At 37.5% G+C, this 9,767-nt stretch overlaps 1 pseudogene; it reads left to right on the top strand.

Annotated features, from left to right (window-relative positions):
• The first annotated feature begins 1,975 nt into the window (after window positions 1-1,975).
• Window positions 1,976-2,908, top strand: LOC102862767 (annotated as a pseudogene).
• Window positions 2,909-9,767: the final 6,859 nt, after the last annotated feature.

The following is a 9,767-nucleotide window of genomic DNA, read 5'->3' as shown; positions in this document are numbered from 1 at the left end:
AACAAACCCACTGGGCCTTAGTGGAGCTTTAGAAAATTCAGCTACTTTCCCCCCAAAGGTTAACCCTTTCAAATGGGTCCCTCAGAAGCTCGGCTTGCAAATTCCGGCATTTGCCGATCTGCAGTGCAAATGAAAAGTGGTCCGGATTGCAACTGAGGCTATTAGCTCGTTCTGAGTCCACTCCAGCAGAGGTTCTGATTCAAATTTCTACTGTCCACGTCATGCAACAGACCCACTGGGTCTTAGTGGAGCTTAAGCGAAATAAGCCAATTTCCCTACTAAGTTTTCTCCTTTCAAATGGGTCTCTTAGAAGCTCATCTAGTGGCTTCCGGTTTTTGCCGAGTCCGCGTGGCTTTGTTCCCACAGTTCCAATACTAAAAGTTTCGACTAAAGTTATGATTCAATTCCTATTGTCCACGCCACACCTCAGACCCTCCAGGTTTTAGTGGGCTCAAGAGAATTCAGCCGATTTCCCCACTAACCTTTTTCCTTTCAGGTGAGTCTCAATGCAGCTCAGCTCAGCTCAGCTCAGCTCGTGGATTCCAGCTTTTGCTGGGTCCGTGGTGGGACCACTGCAGGACCGCTGCAGGGAAGGCAGGCAGGGCTCTGGTTTTTAAAGCTTCTAAAATAATGTATTAGCAAAAGTTCTGATTCAAAATCCTACTGTTCGCGTCATGCTGTGATGGTCAGTCTCTGTGGAGCGTAAAGTACTCTCTGGTATCCTCTCTACACAGGCTGTTATCCCTCTGGCTCTTCACACTGTGCTCTCCACCTCCGCCATCAAACATTTCTTCATGTGCTTGTTAGCCATCTGAATGTCGTCTTTGGTGAAGTGCAGATAGCTATCCTTATGGGCTGTGCCATCTTGCCACACTCAGAAGTCTAGTTGAAATTATTGAACATGGTCTCATGGATGAACAACAGAAAGTTCAGACCATTAGCACTTTGGTTATTGCCGCTTTGACTGAAGCGGCAACTCCTTATGGTATCAAATCTTTTCATTCTGTGCTAAAGCTTTTGTGGAAAGGTATCTATCAGCACAGAGGAAAGGGTCTGGCTGTTTTCTTAAAAGCTTTTCGAGGGAGCTCTGGTGGCCTAGTGGCAGGAAGCTGCACTGCAATCCCAGAGGTATGCGGTTGAAATCCACCAGATGCTCTGCTGGATAAGGAGGGATAATCTCCTCCTGTACCAGTCAGATCTAATTTGACGGTACACACACAAAAATAATAAAATAAAAGAAATTTTATAAAAAGCTATTCACTATTGTATTCCTCTCATGGATGCAGAACATGTCAATTACAAAAAAGAGAAGTGATGTTAATCCTTATTCAAGAATTCCAATTGCCTGAAGAAGAAATGAAGACAATTGTGCTAAAGGTGGTCAAGCAGTGTTCTGGAACAAATGGTGTGGAAGCAAACTACATTAAAACAGAGATTCTTCCTCTCTTTTTCAAACATTTTTGGCAACACCAAATGGCTTTGGATAGAAGAAATTACTGACAGTTAGTTGATACTACTGTGGAGTTGGTGAACAAAGTAGGTGCCGTAGATATATCTAGGATCGTGGATGATTTGAAAGATGAAGCTGAACAATATAGAAAAATGGTAATGGAGACAATTTAGAAAATCATGGGTAATTTACTTGAGGAGCAACTGACTGATGGTTTTTTGTGCATTCCAAGAAGAGCCTACAGAGGACCCAGTAATGTTGAATGGCTTTGGCACTGTGGTTAATGCTCTTGGCAAGCCTCAGATCTGTGGTACAGTTTGGGGGCTTTTAAATAACAAATCAGCCAAAGTAAGGCAACAGGAAGCTGACTTGATCTTGTAAACTGCTGTTGTCATGAAGACTTGTCAAGAAGAAAAATTGATGGGGCACTTCAGTGTAGTTTTGTATGAGTATTTGGGTGAAGAGTACTCTGAAGTATTGGGCAGCATCCTTGGAGCACTGAAGGTTATTGTAAATGTAATGGGTATGCATAAGATGATCCCACCAATTGAAGAGCTTATCCCAATCTTAAAGAACAGGCATGAAAAAGTATAAGAAAATTGTATTGATCTTTTTGGACATATTGCTGATAGGGGAGCAGAATATGTGTCTGCAAGAGAATGGATGAGGATTTGCTTTGAACTTTCAGAACTCTTGAAAGCTCACAATAAGGCTATTTGTAGAGCCACGGTGAATACATTTGGTTATATTGCAAAGGCTATTGGCCCTCATGATGTATTGGCTACACTTCTAAATAACATCAAAGTTCAAGAAAGACAGAACAGAGTTTGTACCACCGTGGAAATAGCTATTATTGCAGAAATGTGTTCACCCTTTACAGTACTTCCTGCCTTAATGAATGGCTACAGAGTTCCTGAACTGAATGTTCAAAATGGAGTGTTAAAATATCTTTCCTTCTTGTTTGAATAAATTAGTCAAATGGAAAAAGACTATATTTATGCTGTAACACCATTACTTGAAGATGCTTTAATGGATAGGGACCTTGTGCACAGATAGACAGCTAGTCCAGTAGTACAACACATGACACTTGGAGTGTATGGATTTGGTTGTGAAGACTCACTGAATCACTTGTTGAACTATGTTTGGCCTAATGTGTTTGAGACCTCTCCTCATGTAATTCAGGCAGTTATGGGAGCCCTTGAGGGCCTGAGAGTTGCTATTGGACCATGTAAAATGTTGCAATATTGTTTACAGGGTTTGTTTCAGCCAGTCAGAAAAGTCAGAGATGTTTATTGGAAAATATACAACTCCATCTATATTGGGTCACAGGATGCACTGATAGCACATTACCCAAGAATCTACAATGATGAGAAGAACACCTATATTCGTTATGAACTTGACTATATTTATCATTTTATTGTTTATTTTGTGTTAATGCACAGCTGTTTGACACCTTAAACCTGCTTCAATTTGGTGATGTAAACTTTTAAACATTGCAGATCAGTACAGAACTGGTCATAGAGGAAAAGCTAGAAATCTAGGAGCATGATTTTTTTGATACACAGCTTCTTGCCACTAGGCCACCAGAGCTCCACAGTAAATACTTTTCTAGTCATAGTGGTTTTCTCTTTTTCATTCACTTTGAGTGATGATTTCCTTGAAATGGAAGACACACTAGAAAAGAGGTTCCTTGGGCAAGAGAGAATGAATATTTAATATACAAGCATATCCAGAAGTACTGATATTTTATGAATTAACATATATAGAGTCTTTAGTAAAAGATGTAGCTATTTTTAAAAGAAGAAATTTAGAATCATTGTTTGAATAATTTTAAATATTATAGCTGTAATTTGCTCTTGTAGATATAAAACATAGGCTTGTTGATAATTACATTACAATTTTTACCCCATTTGCTTATCCGATCTGTCCTATCTGTTCTATGCTGCTACTGAATCATTGTTAAAAGTTCCCATTATGTGACTCTTTTGTCTTTGTTGTTGTTAGGTGCCATCAAGTTGAGTATGACCCATAGTGACCATATGAGCAACAGATCTGAACCCTGTCCTACCCTATGCCGTTCTCACACTTCCTGACACACTAAAGCCCATTGCTACAGTCATTGTGTTACAGATTCTTCTATTTATAGATTGCATAAGTAGAGATGTTACTTTATTAACTTAGACATTCTTACTGGGTGCTTTGTTCAACAACTAAAGTACGTAAGGCAAGGTGACTAGTTCAAATAAACTTGGGAAGATTCTAGCTATAAGTGCAAAATCCCCCCAAAACAACAACAAAAAACCCTAACCCCCCAAAAAAAACAGAAAGTGAAAGTCTTTGTGAAAAGTTACCCTATTTTGTTAGATTTACTAGCATCAAGTTCTCATTAAAGGATACCCAAGGACACCACCAAATGTGAAGGGCATGGATGGAGATTAAATGAAAGATTGATTTATATAAAGTTTAAAATATGAAATGCTGTTGTGATTTTCAAGGAAATTAAATACTTGAAATTTAAATACTAACTTACTGTCTTTTGGTTACTTCCTGACGTCATTTTAATGTAAAGAGTAGCTCATTATATAATAAATTTGTGTATACAGTAAATTTATTATTCAGTAAAACCCCCAAACAATGAATGGGGATAATTGTATGAAACACAATGTGAATGAAAGATAGTATGAAACACAATATATATGAATTTTGTATGCAAACCAATATAAAATATTTTTTTTTAAAAAAAGATTGGATAGACAACATATCCACACAATGGAATATTGCACAGCACTGAAAAACAATGAACTCATAAAACATTACTCAACGTGGGAAAGCCTGAAAGACATTGTGCTGAGTGAAATAATCCCAACCACAAAAGAACAAACACTACCTAACACCATTGTTACAAAATGGGAAAGACAAGAGGGGCTTGGGGAGAAAATGGGAAAAGAATGGATAGATAGTGAACACTGTGTTAGAACAAGAGGAAGAACTGTCCAAAAGGAACATACTATTAGGCATTATATGTACGACAAAAATCTAGAACAAGGAGTGCATTGCAGGATGGGCTGGAGGAGGTGGAAATGTAAGTGGAAGAAGAAAATGTGCAACAATGAAAAAATAATAAGAAATATTTTAAAAAAGAAAAAAATAAAACAACAGTCATTGGATCTCCTAGAGGAGGAAACATTGATGGGACTTTCTGACATGGAATGCAGAAGAACTATGATCAAATGTGGATGAAATAAAAATATGAAGGATTGAGGGATGTTACAAGAAAAACTTTTTTTTAAATAACACAAAACAAAGCAATAAAACTATTGAAGTAATAGAATCCATACCAAAAAAGAAGCCACATTCAATAATAATAATAATAATAATAATAATAATAATAATAATTCTAAGTTCAACATTTCAGAAGCTGCAACCTGTTGAAGGGACAGAAGGGCAGAACCAAAGAAATGGAACACAGAATCAGTGAAAGAGAAGCTAGAGTACTCAGCTAGAGCAAAAAGCAGGGAGCTCTGATAGCCTAGAGGGTAAGGAGTTGAACTGCCAACCCAAAGGAGCATGGTTCAAATCCACCAGGTGTTCTACAGCTAGAGCAAAAAGCAGAAACAAAAATGAAAGAAAATGAAGAAATCTTGATTTATGTGGGATACCATCAAGAGGTATAACATATGTGGAAATGGAATTCCAGAACGGGGGTGGGGGCGGGGAGGGAGAAGCACTAAGAAAATTGTGAAAGAGTTACTAGAGGAAAACTTCCCAGATATTATGAAAAAATATATAGCAAGACACTGTTGTTGTTTGTTTGTTTTTTTGTTATGAGGTGCCATTGAGTCAAGTCGACTCACAGGAACGCTATGAGCAACATATCTGAACTCTATCATACCTCACACTTTGTGACACACTAGAGCTCATTGTGGCAGTCATTATGTAAGCTCACCTGGTTGATGGTCTTCCTCTTTTTCACCGACACCCTGCCTTTCATATCCCTCTCCAAGGAATAGCTCTTCTTAGCAACATGCCTGAAGTATGTGAAGTGAAACTTTGTCATCTTTGTCTCCAAAGACCACTCTGGCTACACCTTCTGCAAGATATTTGGCAGTCCATGGGATGTTCAGTACTCTTCTCTGGCACCACAGTTCAAAGGCATCACTTCTGTTATCTTCAATGTTATTCATTGTCCATCCAGCTCTGAGATACATAGCAAGCTATTGGAAAGACCATGGCATGAATCAGATGCACCTTAGTCTTCAAATTGACATCATTACTTCTCAATAATTTGGAGAGGTCCCTAACCATAGACTTTCCCAGTGCAATAAGTCTCCAGATTTCCTGGCTGTTCATACCAAAAGTGTTGATTATGAATTAAAATAAGTTGCTGATTCAAGAAGCTGAGAGAACCTGAAATAGAATAAATCTCAATAGAAAAATACCAAGGTATGTCATAGTCAAGTTCTATAAAATTAAAGAGAAGGAGAATATTCTGAAAGAAGCTAAAGAAAAATGAAGAGTTACCTAAAAAAGGAGAGCAAGTAAGACTGAGCTCTGATTTCTTAGCAGAAACCAAGTGAGCAAAAGGGCAATGAAACAGCATATATAAGCCACTCAAAAATATAACTGTCAACCAAGAATTTTTTTTAACCAAGAATTTTGTATCCAGAAAAACTGTCCATCAAATATGATGGAGAGAATGAAAACAATACTAACTTTGTAAAACATACTAAAAGAAGTTATTCACACAGACAGAACAGAAATGTGGATGGATCAAAATAATCAGCAACAACACACACACACACACACACACACACACACCCCCAAAAAAACCAACAAAACAGCAGCAATAAAACCTTGTCTCTAGATAATCACACTGAATGCTGAACTATTTAAATGCATTGGTAAAGAACAAAAGATTGGATAAAAAAACAAAACCATCTACAAGACCCATATCTGAGAAATTAAGAAAAAGAATAATAATCAAAAAGTCAAGGAATATACTAAGCAAAATGGCAAGCAAAAACCCAGCAAAATAGCAACATTAGTTAATATAGAATAAAAGATAACAAAGAATAGCAATATTAGTCTCTAATAAACTAGAGATTTGTTGTTGTTGTTGTTGTTATTGTTATGTGACACTGAGTAAACTGAGATTCATAGTGACCCAATGTACAACAGCTCTGAACTCTGTCCTATTCTGAGCCAGGAGGCTCACTGACTCAAACATACCTAATTCTTTTGCCCCAGTTATTGTGTCAATCCATCTAATCCAGGATATTCCTCTCCTGTACTGTCCCTTCACACTTTCAAGAATGATGTCTCTCTCCCATTGACTAACCCACTTGGCCACGTGCCCAAAGTATGTGAGACAGAACTTCAAACCCTCTCCTATTTGTTCTCCTGGTGGTTCAATATTCTTCTCCAGCACCACAAGCCAAACGTATAAATTCTTCTTGTCATTCTTAGTCATTTTCCAGCTCTCTGATGCATAACATGTAATTGTGAAGACCTTAATATCGGTAAAATTAGGTAAAAATCAGCATAAGAGACAAGGAAGGACACTCTATAGTGTTTAAAGGGCCAATTGAACAAGAGGGTATGACCATAATTACTATCTATGCACCAGATGATAGAACTGCAACATACAAAAAATAAGTGTTAACACACTAAAAAAACCCCAAAAAGACCAGACACCACCACAATAGTAGTAAAAGACTTCAATGAATCACTCTCAATGAAACATAGGAAGCCTTGAAAGAAACTCAACAAATATATGTAAGAATTATACAATTAACCAACTCTACCTCAAAGATATATACAGGAAAATACACCCAAAAAAGTTCAATATACATTCTTCTCCAGCATCCATGGAACTTTCTCCAGAATAGATTCTTACTTAGTTCACAAAGGAAGCCTCAACAATTTTAAAAAAAAAACACATTGAAATACTATTAAGCTTATTCTCAGGCTACAATATGATAAAATTAGAAATCAGCAGAAGGATAAAAAGGAGGGGGGAGAATCCACTTGGAAGCCAAATAATACCCCATCTGATCATTGTTGGATAACAGAAGAAATAAAAAACAAAATTAAAAATGGTCTTGAAAAAAATGAGATTAAAAGCACAACATACCGAAACCTCTGGGATACAGAAAAGGCAGTATTTAGAGGATAATTCATAGCAAAAAGGAAACACACCAAAAGGGAACAAAGAGTGAAACTCAATTATTTAACCCAATATCTCCAACAAATAGAAAAAGAACAAGTAAATCCAACAACTTCTAAAGTAAGGGAAATTATAAAAATAAGATAAATAAATGGAATAGAAAACCAATTAAAACTATCAGCAAGACTAGGAGTTCATTATTCAAAAGGGTAGATAAAATCGACATACTATTGGCAAACCTATCAAAGAAAAATAAAGAAAAGGCACAAATTTCTTGAATGTGAAATGAAATGTGCAACATCACTACAGAACCAACCAAAGTAAAAAAGGATATTCTAACAAATAAGAAAACTTAGAGGAAATGAACAAATATTTAGAAACATATTACCACGCGAACTGACACAGATTGAAGTAGAACATTTGAACAGACTCATCAGCAAAGAAGAAATTTAAACCATCCCCCCACCCCCAAAAAGAGCCCTGGATTAGATGACTTTAGCAGCAAATTTTACCAAACATTCAGAGAACTGTTACCAACCCTACTTAAAATATTTGAGAAAATAAAAAAGAGAAGTAACAGTCTCAAATTCATTCTATGAAGCAAACATAATCCTGTTACCAAAACCCAGTAAAGACACTACCAAGAAAGAAAACTATAAACCAATATCTATCATAAACATAGAAGTAAAAATCCTAGCCAGTAGAATCTAACAGTATGTCAAAAGAATAATACATCATGACTAGGTGGGATTCATAACAGACATACAGGGATGGTCCAACAAAAGAAAAGTAATAAATGTAATTAGTCACATCAATAAAATAAGGGGCAAGAATCACATAATCATCTCAACAGATACATAAAAAGCTTTTAACAAAATTCAGTGTTCTTTCTTGATAAGAACACAACAGAGAATTTCCTTAACATAATTAAACACATATACTCTAAACCAACCAGCCAGCATCATCCTCAATGGAGAGAGATAAGGCATTCCCTTTGAGAACAGAGAACAGGCAATGATGCCACTATCATTACTTCTATTGAATATTGTATTGAAAGTTCTACCTGGACAACTAAGGCAAGATAATAAAATAAGAGGCATCTAAATTGTCAAACAAGTAGAACTGTCCCTATATGTGGATAATATGATAGTGTACCTAGAAAATCAGGAAAGGAGTGTTTCAGGGATGCATCCTGTCTCCATACCTATATGCATACAATCTAGATGCAGAACAGATCATTTGGGAAGCAGGGCTTTAAGAGGAGGAATGTGGCATCAGGATTGCAGGTAGACTCATCAACAACCTACATTATGCAGATGATACAACCGTGCTTGCTGAAACTGAAGAAGACCTGAAACACTTGCTGCAGAAGGTCAAGGACTATAGTCTTAAACATGGATTGAAGCTTAACATCAGGAAGACAAAAATTCTCACGACTGGGACAATTGTTAACACCATGATAGATGGAAAAGAGATTAAGATTGTTAAAAATTACAGCTTGCTCGGCTCCACAATCAACACTTTTAACTGCAGCAGTCAAGAAATCAAAAGACAAATTGTTGTTTTTGTTATGTGCTGTTGAGTTGCTTGCGACTCATAGCGACCCTATCTACAACAGCCCTAAACTCTGTTCTATCCTGTGCCAATCGCACTGCCTCTGACACACCCATCCCGATAACCCATCACTGAATCAATCCACCTCATAGAGGGCCTTCCCCTCCTGCTCTGTCCCTCCATCCTACCAAGCATGATGGCCCTTTCAAGGCCCAGTCTCTCCTTTCAACATGCCCAAAGTATGTTAGACGAAGCCTCAAAATCCTTGCCTCCAAGTAGCTGCCCGGTTTAACCCTCTTGAGGATGAATCTGTTTGTTTTCCTAGCAGTCCATGGTACCCTCAATATTCTTCTCCAGCACCACTGCTCAAAGGCATCAATTCTTCTATCCTCCTTAGTCACTGTCCAACTCTCTGATGCATAACAAGTGATTGCAAAGACCATGGCCTGTATCAGGCACACCTTCGTCTTGAGAGGTCCCTAACAGCAGACTTTCCCATCGCAATAAGTTTTTTTATTTCCTGGCTGCTGGTGCCAAGAGTGTTGACCGTGGAGCCGAGCAAACTGAAGCTGTGAACAATCTCGATCTCTTCACCAT

The sequence above is a fragment of the Elephantulus edwardii genome, unplaced genomic scaffold (genome assembly GCF_000299155.1).
Source record: "Elephantulus edwardii isolate Elephantulus edwardi_28Jun2011 unplaced genomic scaffold, EleEdw1.0 scaffold00209, whole genome shotgun sequence".
In the NCBI taxonomy this organism is placed as follows: domain Eukaryota; kingdom Metazoa; phylum Chordata; class Mammalia; order Macroscelidea; family Macroscelididae; genus Elephantulus; species Elephantulus edwardii.
This window is presented reverse-complemented; position numbering and strand designations above follow the sequence as displayed.